Source organism: Bombyx mandarina, chromosome 25, assembly GCF_030267445.1.
Source record: "Bombyx mandarina strain Sakado chromosome 25, ASM3026744v2".
Lineage (NCBI taxonomy): Eukaryota > Metazoa > Arthropoda > Insecta > Lepidoptera > Bombycidae > Bombyx > Bombyx mandarina.
Window position 1 is genome coordinate 5,191,158 of NC_143231.1, and position 26,070 is coordinate 5,217,227.

Here is a 26,070-nt window from a genome sequence, read left to right on the forward strand (position 1 = left end):
AGTTACTTTGTCTTGTGAATGAATCCTGTATTTGATTGAAATCTTAATGTATGATAATGATTGACTAATCATATGTATACAGGTTTGCTTTATATATATATGTATGTGGGTGTTCTATCCATATTTATATATTTTTTTATTTATTGCTTAGAGGATTGGACGAGCTCATAGCCCACCTGGTGTTAAGTGGTTACTGGAGCCCATAGACATCTACAATGTAAATGCCGCCACCCACCTTGAGATATGAAGTTCTCAGTATTGTTACAAGGGCTGCCCCACCCTTCAACCCCTAGATACGAATGCACCGGACTTCTTATCTTTTAAACCACAACGACTTCATATATATCTTTAAACGTATTACTGGTGGTAATACTGGTGGTGGCTTTAAAAGTCTATTACTAGTGGTAGAAACTCTTGTGAGTCCACACGGGTAGGTACCACCACCCTGCCTATTTCTGCCGTGAAGCAATAATGCGTTTCGGTTTGAAGGGTGGGGTAGCCGTTGTACTATAAAAGTTGAGAATTTAGAGCTTATGTCTCAAAACTTCTTTTACTACGACCTCACGTCTCAAGAGGAGCGATCGTATTCACATTAATATCGTTGGAATCAAACGACCTCCAATACTAGGTATACCATGACACGAACTACTCGTAAACGCTAATAAAAAACAAACTTGTAACAAAATCCTTCATATTACGTATTATAGAAGTAACAATCGTTAACTGATTTAATAATATAATTCTTACCTTCAAATGATTAATAATTCACGCGCCAAAACTTCACCGAAACCCGTTTCCAGTTCGTACATCCTCACAATGTCACAAAAGAATATTCCACAACACTGTTAACATTTGAATGTGGACACCTTATCTAAGTCCTTGCGAAATGTTACTGTAATACGAACAACCTCCAGGGAAATTTAGCCGCGAAAACAAAGTTCAGAATAAACACTGACAACCTTCGGATCCTTTTGTTACGGTAATACAAACGTATTAAACAAACACTTAATTCACTATCTGATCGTATCGAAATATATTTAAACGTTAGTCACAACTATCGGAGAATTACAACCAATTTTCTAAGTCACAACTGAAACAGAAAATCCTTCTGTTTCTTTTATAATCACAACCATGTCGAATTAGCGTACAGTTACGTCTACATTCTGTCTGTTTATCAACTAGAAACTAGGTGAAAATTCACAACACTACCGACATAAACATCGGTTACATCTTGTCGATTTTTTTCTTTCTTAACTCCTAATTAATTCCTTATCAATTCACGGTTTAGTCGCTCGGTTGGTATTGGACGCGCGTCATCCCGTTCGGGGGTTCGCTTGGCAGTTTTCGGCACTAAGTTTAGAGATGTTCAGGACACGTGCGGCACATCTTAAAGACGGTACGCGAGATTCACGCGAGCACTCCGAAAATTTTCACTGAACACACGCCCCATTCGATCCATTTAAAAATAGTTACGTTATCGCGAAGTTTCAGAAGTGTGGCGCGCGTTTCGGCCGAAGTCAGAATAAGGTTAGTGCCAGGTGATGTCGGAGTAGTTAGTGAAACTGTGTTTTCAGTTTTCAGACGCGACGTGTGTTCCCCGCACTGTTTGTGCTCCGTTACTAGAGGCACTCGCTCTACTGCATCTGCTGAAAAGCGAAACCTGTTGAAATAGGACGGGGGACCGCGCGAGAGCGGGACGAGAGCAGTTTTCACGGGGCCGCTTCGAGTTTCAGTTTATTTTGACGTACGCACGTGTGTGAGTGAAAAGTTTCGTGCGTACGGTCTCCGGATCGGTGTTAGTGAGTTGTGGAAATTTTCTTCACGACGCCTTCCTTCAAAAGCCTCAAGATTTTCGAGGTGCGTGCGGATTCAACACAGAACACAGCATATAACGCTACTATGGACGTATTTCATTACTGTCTCTTCGTGTTTAAGTTTATTAACGCGTTAAAAGAAATGTATTTTTGAAACAATTTCCTGATGATATTATATTGGTTAGCATTTTTTATTAAATATAAATTATTAAAAAAAAAAATTGTCAATTTAATTTATAAAATTTTCATAATCAAGGTCACTAAAAAAAACAGTTTTTAATAAACCACTTACAAATGTTGTATTGTAAATACCAATCATCCTTTTCTAACCATAGATTTTGTATATATTTTTTTGTATTAATTATAAAAATAGAAATCTTTCACTTCGTACATGCTGTTTTGTAATATAAAGATTATTTAAAGCACTTTTAATTATCTTATCTGTGTACAATAAAGTAATACTATTTAATAGCATGGAAAATGATGGATATGAATAATGGATTAACCTTCTTGTACCAAAAACGATATTAGACAATCATTACGTTGATATAACAAACCTTTGTTCCAGTAAAAACATTTATCATCAAGCACGCAGGAACCCTAATACAGATAAGAGTTAAAAAAATGATTGCAAAACTATTATTTTTACGGAGCGCGCAGTGTACAGCACTTCAATCCCAAATGACGTTCTGAATTTGCAATTTGAAAGCAATGCGGTAAATAACTGCCAATTTTCGCGTCATATTGCCGGTTCATAAGATTATAAATGAACTATGACTTTATCTATTTAGTAAATAAACAAATACGAAAACAGTAGTACAATACGTTTTTCTTGTAAGTTTCTCAATAAACATTCTTTCTTTAAAAAAAAATTGAAATTAATTTTCTTTTCACATTTACTAAGGTAAACGTAAAATAACGAAACAAAAGAGGAAATCGAATACGTAAATTGAATTTAAATCTTGATGTATCAGTGATTGTACTTTCGGTAGTTTATTTCCGCTGTGTTCGGGAAAATTCGGGAAAAATCGTTTTGCACAACAAAATAACGAATGATCAAACTTCCAATACACAGCAGTAGTTATGAAATTACATCCTTATATAGAATTGTATTTGAATAAAAACGTTCATGATATAATTACCTAGTAAAAAGTACTCTTCAAACTCAATTAATTCTTAGCAGCTGACCGAATTATTTAAGTCAATATACTTGAAGGGTGGGGCAGCCGTTGCAAGTATACTGAGCCCTTAGAACATATCAAGTTGGGTGACGAATTTACGTTGTAAATGTCTATTGGCTCCAGTAACCACTTAACACCAGGTGGGCTTTGAGCTCGTCCACCCATCTAAGCAATAAAAAATTTATAAAAAAACTATTTAAGATTTGATCGCGCGATCCTAAATTGCCTCCTGTCGAGTCGACGGTACATCTGTAAAAACAATAGAAGTCGCTGCATAGTCAGAGAGCAGCTACACAGCGTTCGTAGTGCGTGAATGTCAAATCTTCGAGCCGGTGTGTTCACCACGAGCGGCAGTGTGTGTTCAATGTAATCAAAGAGCACGCAACTGTGGCAGCGAGAGAGGGCGAGATGACAACACGCAGTAGGGTGCGCACGCATCGCTCGATACACCCAGCGCCACCTCACTCACACTCCGAGCGAATCTATACAGAACGGCGACCGCCTCTGACAGCTAGCTCCAATGTAACGATGTACCCTTCATTATATCGGGAATCAATTGACAAATGAGGGCTCTGTGTGCCGGTCAGCACACGAGCGCACTGTCCCCGCAGACCTGAAAACGGACAAGGCCTTTGTTTATCTTTTTAAAGGGCATCTAATGGAGAGGCGTCGTATCCCAAAATCCTGCAGGCTTTCAGGACCGCATCTAATATTATTTCGCTTACAAATTAATTGAATGTCTTTCTTTTTGGTGTTTTATTTTACAATTAAAGTGTAAGATTGCGTTTCCCTATTTTCAAATTGACCCTTTGATTTTCTTTGAATTAAGGTAGAGCTTTTGAAAAGAAACTCTATCATATATCCAGTACTCTGTAATAGCTTACTGATTAGTAAGCTTCTAAAAGGTCATTCAAGTATGATTATATCAGCTAACAAATAATATTTCGAAAATAAAGCTAATTCTTAACAAGAAAAAAACGAAAATTAGTTCAAACATAAGTTTGATTTTGTTATCAGAAAAAAAAAGAAAAACCGATTTTCTAATATACTCTACAACTTAAAGAAATGAAAAAATAATTTTAGATTTTTCGAAAAGAAGTGGAGTACTATATCAATCGTATCAACAATGTGATGCCTTAGAGATGGGAAAAAATATTTTTCGATATCAAATTTGAACGATTTTTAAATTTGTAGTAATAAAAAACTTGCATCAACCTTTTAAACTATTACTGGTTTTAATAGATCTTATTGTGAGACCACATGGATGAGTACTAACATACTGCTCGTTTCTGCCGCGAATCAGCCATAATAATAAATAAATAATAATAAAGTTTGAAGGTGAAAAAGCTTTTATATGATGTATTAATGTTTCAAGGTGGGTGATGGCATTTATAGTATGACACCATACCGATCACCACTGTCAGAAAAGAGAAAAAAACACAGAAAAAAAACAAAAGAGAAATAGAAAAAAAAAAACAAAAAAATTGTTTTTTTTTATTGCTTAGATGGGTGGACGAGCTCACAGCCCACCTGGTGCTAAGTGGTTATCGGAGCCCATAGACATCTACAACGTAAATGCCACCACTCACCTTGAGATATGAGTTCTAAGGTCTCAGTATAGTTACAACGGCTGCCCCACCCTTCAAACCGAAACGCATTACTGCTTCATGGCAGAAATAGGCAGGGTGGTGGCACCTACCCGTGCGGACTCACAAGAGGTCCTACCACCAGTAAAAAAGTAAAAGTAAAATTTTCAGTTATTAATTTAGTATTATTAATTATTGCTAGTGTTATTAAATTAGAAGCATATTATTATATAAATTTAAACGATATACATATTGTATTAAAAGATTAAAAATACCAATGCCATCTATTCTACTTTTATTAAATTGGGTACGAATGCAATTATAAAACTTATGGTATCAATACAATTTTGCAGTTGCAATCATACAGACCTGATACTAAACATCATTAATAGATATTGATTCCAGCAATAAATCAAAATTAGTCCTCTAAGCACTAAGGTCATGACCACTAGACTAAACTAGCGACAAATCAAAATAATCAATAAAATTATGAAAAATGAAAAATAAAATAATGAATATAATGATCAATAAAATTTGCAATATTGATAAATTAGTAGTTTTAAGATTTTTTTCTTTAAATATATTTGAATAATCATACATTACACAATACATTACTTAACACGGAGACTGCCATAGAACATCATTTTCTACACTAAAATACTCATTTATTTCGTTATTCAATTCAATTATATCAAATCGTTAACATGATAAGTAATTATGGACCCGTTTCGTGAACAAAAAAAAAACTGTTAATGAATATTTACGTCAACATTATCGATAGTGTAACGTCACTATTGACCGAGAGCTTTGCCCGCCCGAGTCAAGTTGCAAGGGCACGCACCAGACGATTCACTCAAAAGCTTCGTAATGAGAAAGGGAGTCTACACGTAAACAAGCCCCGGTATTAGATATATTATTTGTTTTCTAAATAAAATGAAGCCTTAATAGCATTCGGTGTGCTTTAATGGATTACACTGGAAAGCTTGAACAGATAATTGTTGCTGTAAGCTTGATGTTTTTTTTCGGGTTAGACGGGTGATCAAGCTGACAACCCAACTGGTCTATAGGAGTTACCAGAGTTTATAGACACGAAAAAAATACAATCACTCATCTTGACATATGAGATCAAAGTCTTTGTCAAAATAAAACGAACACATATTTCGAACCTAAAGCAGAAATTAGCAGGATAAAGATACCTACCTATCCTGTCTTACAATACGCCATAAGAAACGAGAAAAGAAGTTGTTCAATCAAAATATGAACGGTAGAATTATATTGTAATATTGTAATGGTATAACACCTAAGTTCTAAGTTGCTAATTTTATGTTTGGCGCTTGGCAACACTCTCTTCCGTTCCAGCCTTATAGCCCCGTGCATGGCAAGTTGTAATTTAAATTAATAAAATAAGAATAAACGCACATATTCAATATACGAGCCTGTATTTTATTTATACAGAAGTAAAAGTGAGAAAACAAAAATAATTTGTTTTTAATCAGTAAGAAAGTTTAAACTTAAATCTATGTTGATTTGAAAAGCTGACTGACAGTGCTTGTATATCACTGCTTGGTATTATGCCAGCGTGAGCCATTGAAATAAAAACGCATCTCCCGAGCTCATGTTAGCAGTTGTTTCAGACGAAAAATCCCGTTTAGCATTGACACGCCAAACGCGAAAGGATGTTCCCACTCAAACTGTAATTCAGTCTTAAAAATAACCGATGAAACTAATTAATTCTTCGTAAAACAACCACAGAAATTTTGTCACGCTGCCAACGGACAACAATCGTTTTTGAGCTTCACAAAAATACATGCTGACACTTTTGTTGTTTCGTGCTTGTTATATTTGAACTTCGATAAAATTATTCCAGTTCGGGATATCGTCTGTCGAACTAAGCCAAAAAAAAACAAGTTTTGCGCTGGACCTTGAACGCAACATACAAACCGATCGAATGTCGAATGAAAACCGTACAATATTCGAAATATCGGACATTATGAAATATAAGAGACAAAAGGAGATTAAGCGGTAAAATTAAGTTAGGGTAATTATGTCTACGACTCGCAAAGAAGAAGGAGATAGAGTAAATAAAATAATTTATAGACATTATAAATCGCTTTGCTTATGCACTGTCCTTAATCTGTTAATATTATGAGTGAAAAATATTGTGTTTACATAACGCGTCACATTTGGGCTTGCACTACTTTCTTAACCTAAGCGTAACCTAATTAGGCTCATTAGACTGATTTTCCCTACCTAATAAACCACAAAATAATCACGTAAAATTATAATTAGCGTAATTACTGGTGGTAGGACCTCTTGTGAGTCCGTACAGGTAGGTACCACCACCCTGCCTATTTTCTGCCGTGAAGCAGTAATGCGTTTCGGTTTGAAGGGTGGGGCAGCCGTTGTAACTATACCTGAGACCTTAGAACTCATATCTCAAGATGAGTGGCGGCGAAAATAAAGGGTAGGGTCTCGATGTTATTCTGTTTTTTTTTTATTGCTTAGATGGGTGGGTGGACGAGCTCACAGCCCACCTGGTGTTAAGTGGTTACTGGAGCCCATAGACATCTACAACGTAAATGCGCCACCCACCTTGAGATATAAGTTCTAAGGTCTCAGTTATAGTTACAACGGCTGCCCCACCCTTCAAGCCGAAACGCATTACTGCTTCACGGCAGAAATAGGCAGGGTGGTGGTACTTACCCGTGCGGACTCACAAGAGGTCCTACCACCAGTAATTACGCAAATTATAATTTTGCGGGTTCGATTTTTATTACACGATGTTATTCCTTCACCGTGGAAGTCAATCGTGAACATTAGTTAAGTACGTATTTCATTGGAAAAATTAGTAGCCACCGACGGGATTCGAAAACCGTTGCATCGCTAGATACGAATGCACCGGACGTCTTATCCTTTAGGCCACGACGACTTCAAATGATTTTCATGATCATAATATGTCTACATGCAGTGGGATGTATTGTGTGCCCACACGGGTACCATCAACTATCAAGTTTCTGTCTGCAGCGAATCGTCCGGTTTGAATTATGGTCAGTCGTTAAACAGCACAATTGCGTCTTTGACGTTATTTCTCAAGCTCAGTGGCGGCATTCAAGCTTTAATGTCCATTGGCTCCGACGACTATAAAGCACCAAGCCCTTGTCTGGTATCAACAGTAGATCCATTATTCAACACTAGCTTTTGCCCGCGATTTCGTCCGCGTGGAATAGTTACTTTGGCATAACGCTAAATTTTACCCGCGACTTCATTTACAGCACTCAGGATTGGAACTTCATTACTGAACCGGTAGATGGCGTTGAAGAAGGTAGATTTAAGTTTTTTTGACAAACAGTTTTTGAATTTTTCGTAAAAAAAATATTTTTTTTTTTTCTTAATAAAATTTATCCTATGTTACTTCTAATACCTCCAAGAATATGTGTACAAAGTTTCATTATGATCGGTTGAGTAGTTTTCGCGTGAAAGCGTAACAAACAAACTTACATTCACATTTATATATTAGTAGGGATCTATTTCAATATGCTACAGCTGATATAAATTGAATTTTGTCGATATTGAAGAAAATTATTTCCTGTGTCAGTTGAGTTGTCAGCGGCAGTGAAGTGCTTCAACGTAGAGAAATATTACACTTGAATTATTCGATTCCGTCGAGGTTAATGCTGTATACATCTGGGAGATATAACTTGAAACTTATAGTGGGGTTATATTGATGTTTTCCTTTCTTTTGTAAGACATTTTGTTGCAACAGTGAATTAAGCCAACTGTGCTGCTTAAAAAGAATTTGTAATTTGAATCTTAAGGTAATGTATATGTACCCTTAGGTGTCATTGGGAATGATTCTCTCATCTCATTTTGATCACCCCTTTGGGGCTTACGACAAAGGGAAGATCTTCCACCGAGCGGGTGATATTGCTCGGTAGACCGACGGTCCGAATGTTGTTGTTCGGAACTTGTATATATGCACTTTATCTTGAAAATGTCGTAAGCGAGATTCAGGCATCTGTCAATTATCTTGCGTTGTATAATGGCTACCCGCCACATCACTCCCCTCCGAGACCGAAGGTCGTGTCATTTTAGTTATCGTTGTCCGTGCTGAAATTAGCTTGCAAGTGCCAGTGCTGCTCGAAGTTTGCGGTGTGTCGAAACTGAGCTTGAATGCTGCGTGATGAGGTAGTGTGGATGCGTGCCGTAGGACCAGGAAGCGCGGTGAGTCGGCTGCGATGGTCCTGTTGAGGCTGCAATGCTGGCTTGCTGTGGGACGACTGTTGATGACTTTGTTTTTATCTGCAAGAATGCGGGAATCGTGGTAGCCGAAGTTCTGGATGCGCTGATGATGAAGGCTGCAGTTGTTCCATTGCAGGTCACCAGTTTGGAGCTTACGACAAAGGGAAGATCTTCCACCGAGCGGGTGATATTGCTCGGTAGACCGACGGTCCGAATGTTGTTGTTCGAAACTTGTATATATGCGCTTTATCTTGAAAATGTCGTAAGCGAGATTCAGGCATCTGTCAATTATCTTGCGTTGTATGATGGCTACCCACCACACCCCTGTACCCACCACTGAATGACAGTTTATCACTACTATTTAAAATCGCTATGCTTCTTCATTGTGAGTGTACCTTCATTGCGTACGTTCCGTCTCTGGAATACGAGGGCTGCCCTAAAAGAATCGGGAATGGAATATTTCCACTGTTGCTGTCATATTAAAATATTTTTAATTGAAAACTCCTTGGTTTTAAAAATCGAATACCATTTATTTATTTAAAAAAAGATTCTCGGTCTTGTTACGAGGTTTTGTCAAACTTGTTTAGTCGTTGAGAAAATGGAATTGACTCGAGAAAATTCAAGAGCGATGATTTATTATGACTTTCGAAGTGGTTTAACACAAAAACAGTGTGTTGACCGGATGATTTCTGCATTTGGTGATGAAGCCCCATCCAAAACCACAATTTATCGCTGGTTTGCTGAGTTTCAACGTGGACTTGTCAAGCTCAGTGATGATCCCCGTCAAGGTCGTCCAAAAACTGCAGTCACCCAAGAAAACGTTGATGCTGTGCGTAAGCTGATTGAGGAAGATCGACATGTGACATACCGCGAAATTCAGGCAACTTTAGACATTGGCATGAGTCAAATACAAATAATCTTGCATGAACAATTAGGTGTAAAGTTGTTTTCCCGATGGATACCGCATTCGCTCTGTGAAGAGCAAAAAGCGGCTCGCGTTACTTGGTGCGTCAGAACTCTCGAAATATTCCACGCAGGATCCTCAAATGCTGTATACAACATTGTATCAGGTGACGAATCCTGGATATATGCGTACGAACCCGAAACAAAAAACCAGTCACGAGTTTGTGTGTTCGAAAATGAGTTAAAGCCAACAAAAACTGTTCGTTCACGGAGTGTTGCAAAAAAAATGGTGGCCACGTTTGTCTCCAAAAGCGGCCATGTTACGACTATTCCTCTTGAGGGACACAGAACGGTTAATGCAGAATGGTATGCTAGCATTTGTTTGCCACAGGTCGTTTCTGAACTCCGTAAAGAGAACTGCAACCGCCGCATCATCCTCCATCACGACAATGCGAGTTCTCACACCGCGCACAGAACAAAAGAGTTTTTAGAGCAAGAAAACATAGAATTATTAGACCATCCGCCGTACAGCCTCGACCTAAGCCCTAATGATTTCTATACTTTCCCTAAAATAAAGAATAAATTGCGTGTACAGAGATTTTCATCACCTGAAGAAGCTGTGGACGCCTACAAAACGGCCATTTTGGAGACCCCAACTTGCGAATGGAATGGTTGCTTCAGTGATTGGTTCCATCGTATGGAAAAATGTGTCAAATTTCGCGGAGAATACTTCGAAAAGCAATAAATACATTTTTAAATAGTAATGTTGTGTCACTTCGTTAATTCCCGAAATGTTCAGTGCTGCCTATGTAAAATCTTTTCCATGATGTTCCATGACCGTATGATATTCCTCAAACAACATTTAAAAGTAGTCCTCGGCGGTCGACAGAGCCATCCATGAGCGACGATAACCATTAACTACCAATTGATTCTTCCCATGGTCTGCCTTTTAGGCGTTTCGAGATATAGGTAAATTCCGTATTTAAAGAATTTGTTCGTGTCGGTCAAGTGTCTATATTTATAAAAAAACTTCAAGTTCGACAAAGTTTCTTCATCGCTTTACATGCAAACGTAGGCACAGCATCATTCGTAATTCTCAAACATAAACATTTTATACACTTTTAGATTGCAGATACATTGTAGGGAAATAAGCGATTTAATGGGAATGTTTTCTTTTTTTTTATAAAAATGTCACCGTCTTTTATTTCTTTTTTTTTATGCTTACATGGGTGGCTAAGTGGTTACGGGAGACCATAGACATCTACAAAGTAAATGCCGCCACCCACCTTGAGATGTGAGTTCTAAAGTACAATACAACAACTGCCCCACCCTTCAAACTGAAACGCATTACTGTAATTACGCAAATTATAATTTTTGCGAGTTTGATTTTTATTACGTGATGTTATTCTTTCACCGTGGAAGTCAATCGTGAACATTTGTTAAGTACGTATTTATTAAGTATTTTATTAAAAGAATTGGTACTTACTTACCTGCGGGATCCGAACAACGTAGATACGAATGCACCGGACGTCTTATCCTTTAAGCCACGACTAGTTCAAACCGTTATGTCGTGAAGGTGCTACTCATTTCTGGTTAGAAAAACTTTTTGCGCATAAAGCCATAGGATTTTAGATAATTATTGTCTATCCTAATAGAAGGTACGTGTGTTTGATCTCGCCTCTTCTTGAGCAACTTCTACTGGCTACTGTCCATATTACCCTATTTAAACTAATTAATTAATATTTTTAATTTAGTAATTTATATTAAATTTTTATTTATTTTATTTTATTGTTTTTGAAAATACGTACATGTGTTACAGCGATCCTATTTACATGAATTTTATGTGCTCGCTTGTGTGTTATTAAAATTTATTATTTGACAGTTTCCATCTGCGAGTTTAAGTAAAGTTCACAACATTATTAACATTTCCATATTTTTTTTCTATTTGACAACTACTCTTACCACGAGCATATATTTTTTTTATGGGTGGACGAGCTCACAGCCCTCCTTGTGTTAAGTGGCTACTGGAGGCCATAGACATCTACAACGTAAATGCGCCACTCACCTTGAGATATAAGTTCTAAGGTCTCAGTATAGTTACAACGGCTGCCCCACCCTTCAAGCCGAAATGCATTACTGCTTCACGGCAGAAATAGGCGGGGTGGCGGAGTGATTCAGCATTATTCTTCAGTCCTTTTAAAACCTTCTAATAATTCTAATTTTTAATATTCTTCTTGTGTTATTTTTTGGAAACAGAGCTTTAAACAAAATTAATGATCTGAGTTTCCCTAGTTTCTTAATATTACTAAACTATGTGGTTTTTTCGGTTATAGTCTATTATGATTTAAATGAAAAGTACGGTTTCTGATTCTATTTTTATACGAAACCTCAGATCTTATCACAGTGTCTGCTTTCTTACAGCACACAAATGCCAGCTGGCACTGACTTATCAGGTTGATTGTGTGACAATCAATGCACTACATTTAACATTATAATTAAAGAAAAAGAATTCGGTTAATGAGAATGACATTCTTTTATTTGTAAATAATGAATCATTCTACAGAACGTACCTATGATACAAAATGGCATTTCGTCTGGTAAGTCTTTTCGACAGATCTCAACGTTACAGGCATAGTTAGAAAATTGTCTGTTTCAACATTATAAAATTAAACAAATTTACAACAACAAATACGCTTTTTATACATCATGTCTAACAAGGATTGTGTTTTGGTAAAATTTCAACTCTAATCAAATTATAAATCAGAATCTAGACGTCGAGACCTCTTAGATATTATTGAATCGACATTTTTGAAGTGAAACTTCTTTATAGACGTAGGGAGGAAAAAACGTATGTAACGTTTTTCGGTTACGCGCCATCTTAATTTCTTCCGTTACGCGCCATGTTCATTTTATTTCTATTTAGTTTGTTGTCAACAGATGTCGCTGCACGTAAATTTAAGAATTCCTGAATCGCGGTGACGAGATGTTACACAGTTGATAGACGTTCACGTATTTCTCTTGCTAAATTATACCTACCTGGCGTCGGGACACCGTGATCATGCAGGCGGTTCCCCCGGGGTGCGGCTGCTCCATTGCACGGCGTAGTGGTTGACCCGTGCGATTATTTTTATATTTTATTAGGTACAAGGTACACTTATACCGTGTGTGACTTGCACACATACACATTTTTATTTTTTTGGCTGTGGATGCACATCGAATTTGCGAGATTCAAGCAACTGTCATATACCTTGTGTCATGTGATAGCTACCTACTACACATCCTTCAACCAGGGACTCATGATTGCTGCTTCGCAACAGAAATAAGGAAAACAGTGACACCTATCCGACGGATTTCGATACGACCAACAAACATTGGTTACGTTTTTAAGAGATTGCAATGATACTATTTGATTGTTAACTACGATCTCGTACCGTGGAGTCACTCTGAAATATTAATATAAAAACATTATAGTAGTTTTCAGAATTTTTAGCAAAGCTTACACTTAACACTCACACTTACGTTAGTTACTGCGGTTAGTTACTGTAGATTTTGCGGGACTTACATTACAATGTTAGGTTAAGACGTTCGGTGCATTCGTCTCGAGCGATGCGACTGTGTTCGAACCCCGAAACCCGTAGGTAGGTACCATTTTTTCTTATGAAATACATATTTAACAAATGAAACTATTTTATACTACTACAACTGCTACTGAGCTGGCGCTATGACCCCGAAGTGGGTCTTGGCCTCCGACAATAAGCTTTGCCATTCACCCCGGCGCTGCGCAACACCTTGCCAGTCCAACACGAGGACATCCCATAAATTTCCTTCCACAGCGTCAGACCAGCGGCACTTGGGCCTCCCTATGGGGCGGCGTCTCTCCGTTACATCCGTTTCACAGCCCGATCCTGCTCCATACGTACTACATGCCCGAGCCATCCGAGCCTCCGTGCCTTCATCTCCCCCAGGTTTTTTGGCTCACCAAAAAACCTCTCCACATCCACTAATAAAGCTACTACTACTAATACTAAAAAATACTGATACTAAAAAATGAAACCCGCAAAAGATTCAATTTGGATAATTACTGGTGGTGGTGGGAAAGTCTGAGTACCTGTCTGCAAGATATGAACAGTGGGATCGTCGCGCGACATGGATAGTCGCACCGTTTGATTCAAATGCATGGGATATATTTCCTTTTAGTTCGCATACATTTATCAACTTATTCCCTTAATAACTGGTGATTTTACTGGTGGTAGAACATCTTGTGAGTCAGCACGGGTAGGTACCACCACCCTGCCTATTTCTACCGTGAAGCAATAATATATTTCGGTTTGAAGGGTGGGGCAGCCGTTGTAACTATACTGAGACCTTAGAACTCATGGCTCGAGGTGGGTAGCGGCATTATAGATGTCTATGTGCTCCGGTACCGCCACCACTTAAGACCAGGATTGCCATGAGATTTTTCACCCATCTAAGCTATATAAAAAACTGGTAACAAATCGCGCACGGTCATCCGGTCACAGATTAAGAATCCGTGGATATGGGTAAAACATACTTATATACATTTAAATATATTTATACACATATAGATAATAAACACCCAGACTAAGAGCAAACAAAACTGTTCATCACACAAATATTTGTCAGATATGGGAAACAAACCCAGTAGGTACCCTTGGAGTAGCAGTTAGGGGCGCTAATAACTGAACCACTGAGTCCACCAGTCAGAGAGTTACTATTATTATTATTTATTCATATGTCTACGTAATAAGTCAAAATTAGAACCGAACTAGACGATAAGCTCTCTGTTTCTGCATAAAAAGGGACTTTAGCACAGTAACACCTAATGAATCAACCAAGAAAACATAAAAACATTCAACAAATCATTAATGCGGAAAACAACTTGTTTAACTTTTCAAAATGAATCAAAACTTTTTTTTTTGCATATTCTTTGGATTTCGTGGATTTGGATGATCTTTGGATTTTATGACATACTAGTGATAGGACATACTAGTCATTACCCACCGGACTAAAATACATCTCGCCCGCACCCTTGTCTTGTCTATTGCTCTATACAGTGCAGAGACGTGAACACTCAAAGCCGCAGACAGGCGGAGAATCGACGCTTTTGAGATGTGGTGCTGGCGACGTTTGCTACGAATACCATGGACGGCCCGCCGCACCAACATCTCTATTCTCAGACAGTTAAAAATAGAAAAGACTCAACGTCTATCCACAACCTGCCTACAAAGAATATTGCGGTATTTTGGTCATGTTGCACGCAGGGATACCAGCAATTTGGAACGCCTTGTGGTGACCGGTAAAATAGAGGTAAACAGGCCTAGAGGTAGAGGTCCCAAACGATGGTCAAACCAAACAGCGGAGGAACTGACGGTACCTGTCCGTGACGTACTCCACCGAGCTACAAAACGGGATCGATGGAGACAGCTGATTGGCGGAATCGGACGGAGTCACGATCCTCAGCAGTGAGGGTCTGATCGAAGAGAGAGAGTGATACGTACCGCCACAATGCCTATTTCTGACACAAGGCAATATGGTTTACTAATTTGACGAGTAAGACAGCCGTTATAATATTACACTATTAGGTTTTAGAACTCATTTATGTGGTGATGATGTCCATAGGCTTCCGTAGCCACTTAGCACCAGGTTGGGTGTGAGCTCGTTCACATCTATTAATTAATAACTATTTTTTTACGGCTTAGTCTTATTTCATTTTACTGCTTTGATGGTCTCGGGCGAATTAAAGTTTGATTCGTCAAGATTTTAATATTGTGTTAACTACAATCAACTTTTATAAAATACTAGCGACCCGCCCTCTATTCGCTTCGGAAACTGTAATTTATTATTGATTTCTCCACTATTTAATGCTGTTATTATACATATAAACCTTCCTCTTCAATCACTCTATCTATTAAAAAAAACCGCATCTAAATCCGTTGCTTAGTTTTAAAGATTTAAGCATACATAAGGATATAGGGACAGAGAAAGCGACTTTGTTTTAATGTACTATGTAGTGATTCATTGTCATTAAAATTTTCTTGCACAGCGTGAGAACTAAGAGTATGTTGAGTTCCGGCAGTTTGGGTTTTCATCTTCACGTTCCGGGGATCTCATGATTTAATCAAGCCTGTAGGAGCTGGCCTCTTCTCGGTGAAGGTCATGACGCGACCAGAGAGGATTGAGGCCGCGCGGCGTGCTGCTTCCAAATAGCGCGCTGCGTCTAATTGCTGTAAGACCAGTTGGTATATCGCGTTAACTAACTGTATATCTAGGTCTAACAGTATATCTAGGTCTCACAGTACCTCTAAGTCTAACAGTATCTGTAGATCTAACAGTTTAAATAGGGCTAACAGTATATATAGGTCTATCAGTTCGGTAACTGGAGATTCCATCTCCACGAAAAGACGAACGCAGTTGTTAGGTAATCGCCACATCTTTTCTCTATTGAAGTTAGGATGAATGTAACTTCAATATCTTCGCGTTCCATACGTGGAATATACTTGTTTCCTTTACAGAGCATTCGGTTTTAATCAAAACTTTCTAAAATAATTGACACCACCTCGCCGTCCAGAAGATTTTGATCAACGTAAAAGCATTATTGAATTATATTTTACCAATATAATAATTTCATTTCAATAATTTCATTTCATTCATTTCAATCATTTTAATGCACAAACTGGGGTTCCTAAAACACAATCCCAACGTAATTTCCTTGTACGTGTAATTAATGACTTAGTGAAGGTTTGCCGGTTACATAAATAAATATTAATTCAAGAATGTGACGCGTGCTAGGGGCACGCGCCGAACAATCTACATTATAATACAAATTGTGATTCACTACCATTCAAGTTTCTTTCCCACAAAAATCGGTATTTCCCTAAAGGTAATTTACAGCAATAAACAGTCGCAGCGTATTTAAGGTTTATTTTGTAAATCAAAATACGTTTTTGGTGTACCTCGTCAAACTAGTTATGAGAGGTTTCCGAATTTTAATTATTTCACCTTGGCAACGCTGCTTTGATACATCTACAGGTCAACAAACGTACGTACGTACGATACAATATTTTTATTATCGTCAACACTATATTTTATGTTAAATAAGTTTGGATTTGACCATTGTTATGAGGTATCCCTAAGGCATGTTGCCAACTCCAACTGATTGGTAGCATTTTGCCTTGTAAAGACCTTCACGTCTACAACACGAATGCTCTGATATCTAAATGAAAGCTTTTAGCTTTCTTCATCATTATTCAATTTAATTTGCTGGAGGTAGGACCTTTTGTGAGTCCGCACGGCACCCCGCCTATTTATGCCGTGAAGCAGTAATGCGTTTCAGTTTGAAGGGTGAGGCAGCCGTTGTAACTATACTGAGACCTTCGAGGTGGGTGGCGGCATTTACGTAGTAGATATCTATAAGCTCCAGTAACCACTTAACACCAAGTGGGCTGTGAGCTCGTCCACACGTGTAAGCAATAAAAAAATAAAAATTTACAAATATCGTGTTCTTTAACTTTTCGTATCTGGAGCAATTGATTCAAAAACAGCAGCATACCAGGCGATTAACAATAAAAAAAAATTTAAAAAAACATAACGATGCCAAATTTATCTTAGCTACTTAGTTCGAGTGTTGCATAGATAATGAATTCGGATTAAGATTTAAATCCAAATGGACCAATTTTTGTGAGTAAATATTTATTTAATTTTTAAGGGCTCACGAATGAAAATAATAACAAATTATTATAGCAGAAAAACATCGTGTAATCATTGCTGTTGCCTCTTTAATGCCTCTTTCTAACAAGCAATATTATATTTCACATCAGTGAGAGGTGAAATTTGAAACCAGCATTTACTTATGTTTTTATTTCACACAAAATACCTACCAATTACAATGACATGTTGATTTCTAAATAATATTCGTCAATAAAAGTAAATACAATTACTAAATTGTAAAGAAAAAACTCTAATGTCTCGTATAGTTGAAATCAAAATTGAATCATTAATGGAATTTGCGAAGATTTAACTGTGACGCATCAAGTCTGATACAACCTTCTTTAATGACGAGCACAACGGGAAAATGAGGACACGCGAAGCAATAAACCAGTCAGCTAATGTCCGTAAATACCCGAAGGATGCTACTTTGTCTGAATATTCGAGAACATTTATCTAGATTGCTTTATACAACAGGCTGTGCTAAGTTTAGACAAAAACTTTTATTTACGACTAGCTGCTGACTTTGTAGTGCCTCAATCGATAAATAAAAGACCTAAACTTTTGTATAAAATAAACTTAAAACAAAGAAAAGGAATCCGTCCGACGGGGGACACATCAAAGGAAAAACAAAGTTATTATTTTTATTTAATTCAGAGCATTTTCATATTTATCTACCTTATAAACCTTCTCTGGACTTCCACAAATAATTCAAGACCAAAATTAGCGAAATCGGTCCAGCCGTTCTCGAGTTTTAGCGAGACTAACGAACGGCAATTCATTTTTAGGGAGACAGATAGGCAGCGGTTTGGCTTCCAGTAAACACTCACCATCAACTGGGCAGTATACTTATCTGTCTACAAAGGCAATAAAGGAAAAAAAAAAAGTGAATAAATAAGGGATGGTAGAACCTCTCGTTCCACTTTAGATATCAGATTTGACTTGAGACGTGAAGTTTCAATTTATATTGTAAAATAGCCGCCTCCCTCTTCGAACTGGAACGCACGACTGCTTCTCGGCAGATATAGGCAGGATGGTGATTACTACCAGTGCGGGCTTACAAGCACTGCCCTCGACGGTGCGGACGAGCTCACAGCACACGTAACCACTTAACACCTGGTGTTAAGTGGTTACTGGAGCTCATAGACATCCACAACGTAAATGCGCAAAAAAAATAAATGGTCTAATTTCGACCACTAGGCGACTACTAGTATTTGTTAAATATATGTTTCCTAAGAAAAACAAATTGATACAAGTACTAAACATATTACTACATACTAGTACTACGAGTATTACTTATTAGAGATCAAAATGTGACTCCTTCTCTATCTACTGATGATTGGGAAGTAATAATACACCCACTACTTCCCAATCATCCATTCATTATAGTATCTGTGCCACACTTTAGTAACTAATTTAAAATAATTCTGTGTGGATATTACTATGGCTTCACCCATTCAATTGATTGAGTTAAAAGGCTTTATGAATTACTATATTAATTAATTTTCAATCGAGTCTAATTCATTCGAATATCAGTATCTCGTCGCAAAACATACACAATTACATCGAGACGTTACCTAGAATGAAAATTAATTATAAATGCCTTTTGAAGTGAAAACTTCTTTAGAATCGTTGTGATTTCAAACCGGATGCAACGGAAAAAACGACAGGTAAGAGACACAAATACAAAAATGTGTAGGATGAAGCCAGCAAAGAATGAGACAGAAATATACATACTATTTAATACAGCGCCATCTGTGAGATTTTTTAATACTTACGTGTGTATGAAAGCTCTTGTAGTGAATTTTAATTTAAGATTATACGTGAAATTAAAATATCAATTCACAGAGGGCGCTACCTTACAATTATTTACTAATGACAAAATTTTACATATACTTAAGACGTTTAGGATAATTGTATTTTAATTTTGGAAGGTTTCACTTCTACCACGTGTGAATTGCACACATGTATTTTTTTATTTTTTGAAACCATACGAAACGAGCGCTTCGTGTACTAATAAATTCTGAATCGTTGTAAATTAATAATAATTAGAGGTACCGCATTAGTCGAAATTCGACTATAATTAATTGGAATTGTATAATAAGTTTGTACACTATTATGATTGTATTTTATACTTCTATAACCACAAATTTCGGGCTACACTATAAAAGAAATATTAATAAAGACAAACAATCTTTAATCTATCCTCAATTTGACCACAGATGTCAAGAACAAAAGTTTGACAATAAATAATAGTTATATTAAGTGTATAATCTATGGTACGCATGCGCGTGTGCGTCAAATACATGGTATGTAGTGTGTGTAATGGTTTCTTTATTGATTTAATGTATCTCTTATGCATTATTTTAAAAAAATATTAGCATTGTGCACTTCTTCTCTATATTCTCTATAAGTGTGGAAAATTTCATACTCCTCCGTCCGATACAAAGTTTTTGCTTCACGTATGGATAATTGAACTAAAAAACCGGATTCACCTAAACGAGGTCTTGATAGAATAATATATCGCTCAGCTACAAATACATACATTTAAAACCTGTTTGTCAAGTGACATTAATTGTCATCTTATTTAAATTACACAATAAATGTTATTGATAGTGTAAGGGGCATCCTTGGAGATGCATTTTTGATTTTCCTACAATACAATATTGTCTAGGTCAATAACAATCGTGTGACACTTTAATTGTTTCATGACTGCTTCGTTATAGAAATAGAAAAGGATCGTGTTAAAAGCACGTGCGATCTCAGAAAACTCCATACCGCTATTAAAAAAGCATATTCACATCCCACGGTATTGAATTACAATATAAGGATAACATTATTATGTAAGCGAGGAATTACCGTTCTAATGACGGGTCCAAGTTTGAATATGCATTATGTACACAAACAACAAAACAGGAAAATCGTTTGTGTGAGCACAAATTAGCGCATGCAAACGTACAGAATCCGTAATGCATCTTAAGGAAACATCTAGTAACACAAAACGATTCAAGACCAAATGAATAGTAATTTGGAAAACCTTATTAGGAACTTGCTAAAATTCGTCCAATTTTTCTTGTTATTTGGTGTCTGTCTCGTTTATACCTATAGTAGTAATAGTTTTTTTTTTTTTATGATTGAAGAATTGCTGGTGGCCCGGAGGCCTTTCCAGTTTCACCTGGACAGGTGGGCGAGCAAAGGCTCAGCCAGGAGGGGTGGGATTTGCTAACAGCTACCCGAGCGCCTCCGAAGGAGACCTAACAGCTCAAGAGCAGCTGCTTCGCGAATGAATCTACTACCGGATCGGAATCGCGACCCGCTGAGAAGATCCGGCATGAAACTCAGCGAGCTGATTCATGGGCTAGGTTGCACGACAAACTCTTTGTCGAGTTCGACGAGTACGGTTACCGGGGTCCCTAAGCCTGCTCCTAGTGTTAGAGCTGAGGGCGTCTAATGCAAAAATTATTGGATCTGATGGATCCGTAAGGACGTGTCTAGGGCGTCGACGGTGACAGTGGTCTATGTTAATGCAAATACAGCCCGCCTCATCATTAGCTCCTACCGACGTTCATTCAATAACAAATTAGCAATTTAATTAGCGAAGACTTCGTTTGTGACGTACTATCACTTTTTTTTTATAAATTAAACTTTACAGATGAATAGATATTAAAAGCTCAAGCGCTGCTCAAATAAACTGTCCCTTTTATTTTCTTTTAAAACGATAGGTAATGCAGGTAAGAGCAGGTTGACGTGATAACGCCATCCAGCTCTTGTAAAGAAGTTACACACTCATATCCAAATTCAAAATGAGATCACTGCAAATATAATCTGAGATAATACCAAAATTCCCATCAAAATAATTGATTGATGTTAAGATGAAAAAAAGGCGTTATGTTAATCTGAGTTTGAAAAAAAAAAATAAGAGCGGTATTAACAGAGATTTTGCAAAACCCATACAAAAAATAAGAATTTAAATAATACTATAATATGTTAATGAACTTCAATGGGATAAGCTGTTAAGTTTTCCCAATGTTACTAAACTAAACCTGTTCTGAGCGTATTAGGAAGTTTTGTGATGTAAGAGCAGCGCGCCGGAAAAAACGTATCATTTAATTCACGATGAAATTAAAATTGACCAATGTTTATTTTTTAAACCAACGCCGATGTAAAAACAAGGTCATAGTCACGCATTTTTGCCGCGACGCTATCATGAATTTCCATTGCACCAAATATAATTAAAACTACATAATTATGTGAACTGAATGAATTATCATAGTAATAACACACAGTAGGCATACATAAAAATGTTGTAAAGCTTTGAGTCATTGAAGATATAAAGAATATTACCGATGACATTTCTGTTTGAAAAAAGCTCTACTTCAAGTGTGTTATTAATCTTTAATGTCGGTTTTGCTTACCTGTACGCTGGTAGTCTAAGAGGCGATTCCAGCTACGCCCAAGCGGGGAGGTGAACTCACGGGCTCAACCTGGAAGAATTTGCCAACACTAGCCCTAGCAAGAGCAGGGCTTCACAGAATCTACCACTGGCGACAAACTCAGTGTGCTGTGTCTATGAATAAGTGCCTTCATCGAACTCTTGTTAGGATAAGGATTTAATGTCGTTTCTTTAACATTAGGCAAATTTTGTGGTGACGGGTGACAAAGTTCGCGTTTATAATGTTTAGTACCTAGCGGGAAGCGAAGATATGACATCGTGAATCACGCTACCCACCTTGAGATATGATGTCGAAATCTCGGTTGAACACTATAGCGACTTTCCCACATCTCATTACTGTTTCTCGTCAGAAATAGGAAGTGTACCCGCGGGGAATGGTAGCCACACTCACATACAATTCTCTCCTTTTTTTCGGGCAGAAGACCGAATCTCATAGGTGTCCACGCCTAAGGGGGTACGCGGGGTATGTGAGACCGCCCGCCCAGGCGATGCTGCTGGTATTCCGGGATACCCTAGCCAGCAATTCGGGAAAAATGACGAATTAAAAAACGAATGCGAAATCAAGTTTTTTTTATTATTGCTTAGATGGGTGGACGAGCTCACAGTCCACCTGGTGTTAAGTGGTTACTGGAGCCTATAGACATCTACAACGTAAATGCACCATCCAGTATGAGATATAAGTTCTAAGATCTCAAGTATAGTAACAACGGCTGCCCCACCCTTCAAACCGAAACGCATTAATGCTTCACGGCAGAAATAGGCAGGGTGGTGGTACCTACCCGTGCGGACTCCCAAGAGGTCCTACCACCAGAGATTACGCAAATTATAATTCTGCGGGTTTGATTTGACATAAAATGATAGTATAAGAATGCGATTGAAAAACTCATATCCAACAAGAAAAGGACTAAGAGTATAGTGAACGAGCAAAGTAGTGTCTACATTCAAATGACTTCCATCCCGAGCCCTCAATTGTTTATGTATATTTGTAAACCAAGTGACACCAATACATAAAACTTGTAAATAAAATTTAAATGAAATGTTTTAATATTTGGATACGAAAGCATCACACGTGCCATTTGACGCAGGAATATATGAATAATTAATTCTCTGATATTCTAGAAAAACCCCCGCAAAGTTCACCTCAAGCAAGAAACATTATATAAACGGCCAATGACATTGTATTAATATCATTTGTCTTGTTACATTTTAACGAACAACATGTCGCCAATCAGTGTTTCTTTTGTTGCCATTTGCTTGGTACTGGTATCGGCAGTGGAGGGTCACAGTTTGAGAACTGGTTGGGCATCCAATAAAACATCAAACGATATCATTGTCCTCGAAAGAACTTTAACGGCGACAACTAAGGCACCCGTTTCAGTGGAATTGGAGGATCGGTTTCTGACATTGTCCGGCAATTGTCCCTCGGGACATGTTAGACGAGGAGGCTTCTGTTTCCCTGACGTGGACTACTAAATGTGAACCGACTGATTTGTTGTAAGATGTTACTATGTGCTGTGGTTTAATTTAGATATTTTCTTTTAAATTTGTTTCCGTATTTGATATTGCGAAGAACGAGCAAAAGATATACATATAAATAAATATCAGTCAGTTTTTTGTAAATATATGAAATTTATAAAGATAAGAAATTGAAGCTTTTAATTAATGTATGTGAATATTTTTTTATTGTGACATTTTTAAGAATTTTTTTTATTGTGGATATTTATATTTTTATTATTGTATTACCTGTACAAAGTATTTACTAATAATAATAATAAAACGGTGAAAACACAAATAGTTTAATTTTAATTTTTACCTCCAAGCAGAACACATTTAACTATCTCCATAATGTTCAATATACATCGGTGTTTCTTAACGTATTTTGTCTGTTTCAAAAGTTTGTAAAGAGTGAACATAATATTGACTGAATATTGTTACTTTTACTTACATTTAACTTACATTTCATTCAACAGTGAAATTTTTTACTATTATATTTTTGTCCAAAATAGACTGGGCACCATTGAACATTAAGTTGAAAATGGAAACCATGCACGCTTTGGGGCACACATAGGCAGGATGGTCATAAATACCCATATGGGCTAAAATTACGCTCTACTACTCATTAAAGAAATGTTTACAATATATTCTATCTATCTATCTATCTATCTATATATTTAAAAATGAATTGCTGATCGTTAGTCTCGCTAAAACTCGAGAACGGCTGGACCGATTTGGCTAATTTTCGTCTCGAATTATTTGTGGAAGTCCAGAGAGGGTTTAAAAGGTAGATAAATATGAAAATGCTCGGAATTAAATAAAAAGAACAATTTTTTTTCCCTTTGATGTGTCCTCCGTCGGACGGATTCCTTTTGTTAGTTTTAAGTTTATACAAAAACTTAGGTCTCGGTAATCGATTGAGGCATTACGAAGTCTGCCGGGTCAGCTAGTAATCCAATATTTTTTTAACTTCAATGCTATATCGCGCGAATACAATGCCAATGTCATTAGGATCAACTTACTGTAAATTACGCGTAGTTTTACATAATGAAATATTTTAAGGGTTTCTGCTCTTTGCCGTTCGCTCACGAAGACCTGAATACGATCTTAATTTAATAGCTAAGCTTACATAAATATGAACTTCGTTATTTGATCAGTGTATATTATTAAGAGCCTAAATGAAAAAGATAATTTATGAAAGTGAATCGCTTCAATTAATTACCTATCATACAAAAGAACATTGACGGCGCTGTCACATTTATAGCATTTAAAAGGCACTGAAAAAGAGCGTAGGTATTTCCGCCATGAGTAAAATATATTTTGGAGGTTAAACCACTTAAACTGCTCACGTTTTTGCGAGTTCTAGACTTGAATTCAAATAGTATTCAAAGGATTAAAGCTTGCGTTTTTTTTTTTCATTTGACAATTTCGTATGTTCTACTTTTGCAGGTAGTATCTAGCATAGAATAATTTCAAGATCACAGGTAGTAAGACATCTTGTGAGCTTGATAGGTACCACCACTCTACCTATTTCTACTTCGAAGAGTAATGCGTTTCTGCTTACTGCGGGTTTGAATTTACGTTGTTGATAACTTACTTATACTATTACAACTTACTTATACTATTGGTTCCGATAACCCCCTAACAACAGGTGGGCCGTGTGCTCTTTCACCTATTTAAGCAATAACTAGTTGACGACCGAGCGTTGCTCTGTTTTTTTTTTTTGATATCGCCATCTTGTTGTGTCTTTAAAGCGGTTAGTTGCCCTCAATTAAGAAAAATAGTATTATTATTCGCCAATAGATGTCGGGAAGAGTTGATTATTGAAAACACGAATAAAACAACAATTTCTGAAAATAAATCGTATCTAGATCGATTTATCGCCCCCGAAATCTCCTGTATACTAAATTTTATGAAAATCGTTGAAGCCGTTTCCGAGATTCAGATTATATATTATATACAAGAATTGCTCGCTTAAAGGTATAAGATAAGATAAACAAGAATACGAGAGTCCGAAAAAATCTATTCATTGCGGCAACGACAATATCAAGTTAAGCTTGTCTATGTCTAGATTTCGATCAACACTCATCTATCTGGTTAGTCTCCTGAGTCCGTGCTTACCCACCTGTCCGGGTGAAAGTGGAAAGGCCTCCAGGTCACCAGAAATCCTACCTTCCAAAAAAAATGTCGGTCCACCATACACAGACAAACATTTGATGGAAGATTTCCTCATCAAAGTCATGTCTATCTATTGATAGCCCAAAGCAATTCGAACATGGTCGATTCTGAATCATATTAAAGTAAAATAAGTGATTTCCTAATATTTCGTCAATGTAAAAACTTGTTGTAATGTTAAAATAGTCAGTGGTCGAGTTTTGTAAAATAATATCTTTCACCAACATTCTTTGATAATTCATTCACCACCCAGGCGGTTCGATTGTGGAATGCTCTGCCGGATGCAGTGAGAAGTGCTCCAACTTTAAGCTGATTTAAAAAAATGGCGAAGGAACATTACTTATCTGCTTAGTGCTGTTTGTTTGTACATATATGCTTTATCATTTCCATACTGTTGATTTATTATGTGTATGTAAGTATTTATATTGGTATATAAACCAAATAGTTATTTCATGTTATATATAAAAACGGTATATATCTATTTATTGTATGCATATATT

The 26,070-nt window shown here is 37.1% G+C and overlaps 1 protein-coding gene across 3 annotated transcripts in view; it reads right to left on the bottom strand.

Annotated features, from left to right (window-relative positions):
* LOC114243892 (uncharacterized) overlaps positions 1 to 2,608 on the bottom strand; it is a 404,128-nt gene extending 401,520 nt beyond the window's left edge. The window contains exon 1 of one of the 3 annotated variants that reach the window (XM_089738725.1): positions 748 to 2,608. The gene's annotated coding sequence lies outside the window, so the exon portion shown is untranslated. The remainder of the gene's footprint in view (positions 1 to 747) is intronic. The other 2 variants (XM_089738726.1, XM_089738723.1) reach the window with 2 other exon arrangements.
* Positions 2,609 to 26,070: the final 23,462 nt, after the last annotated feature.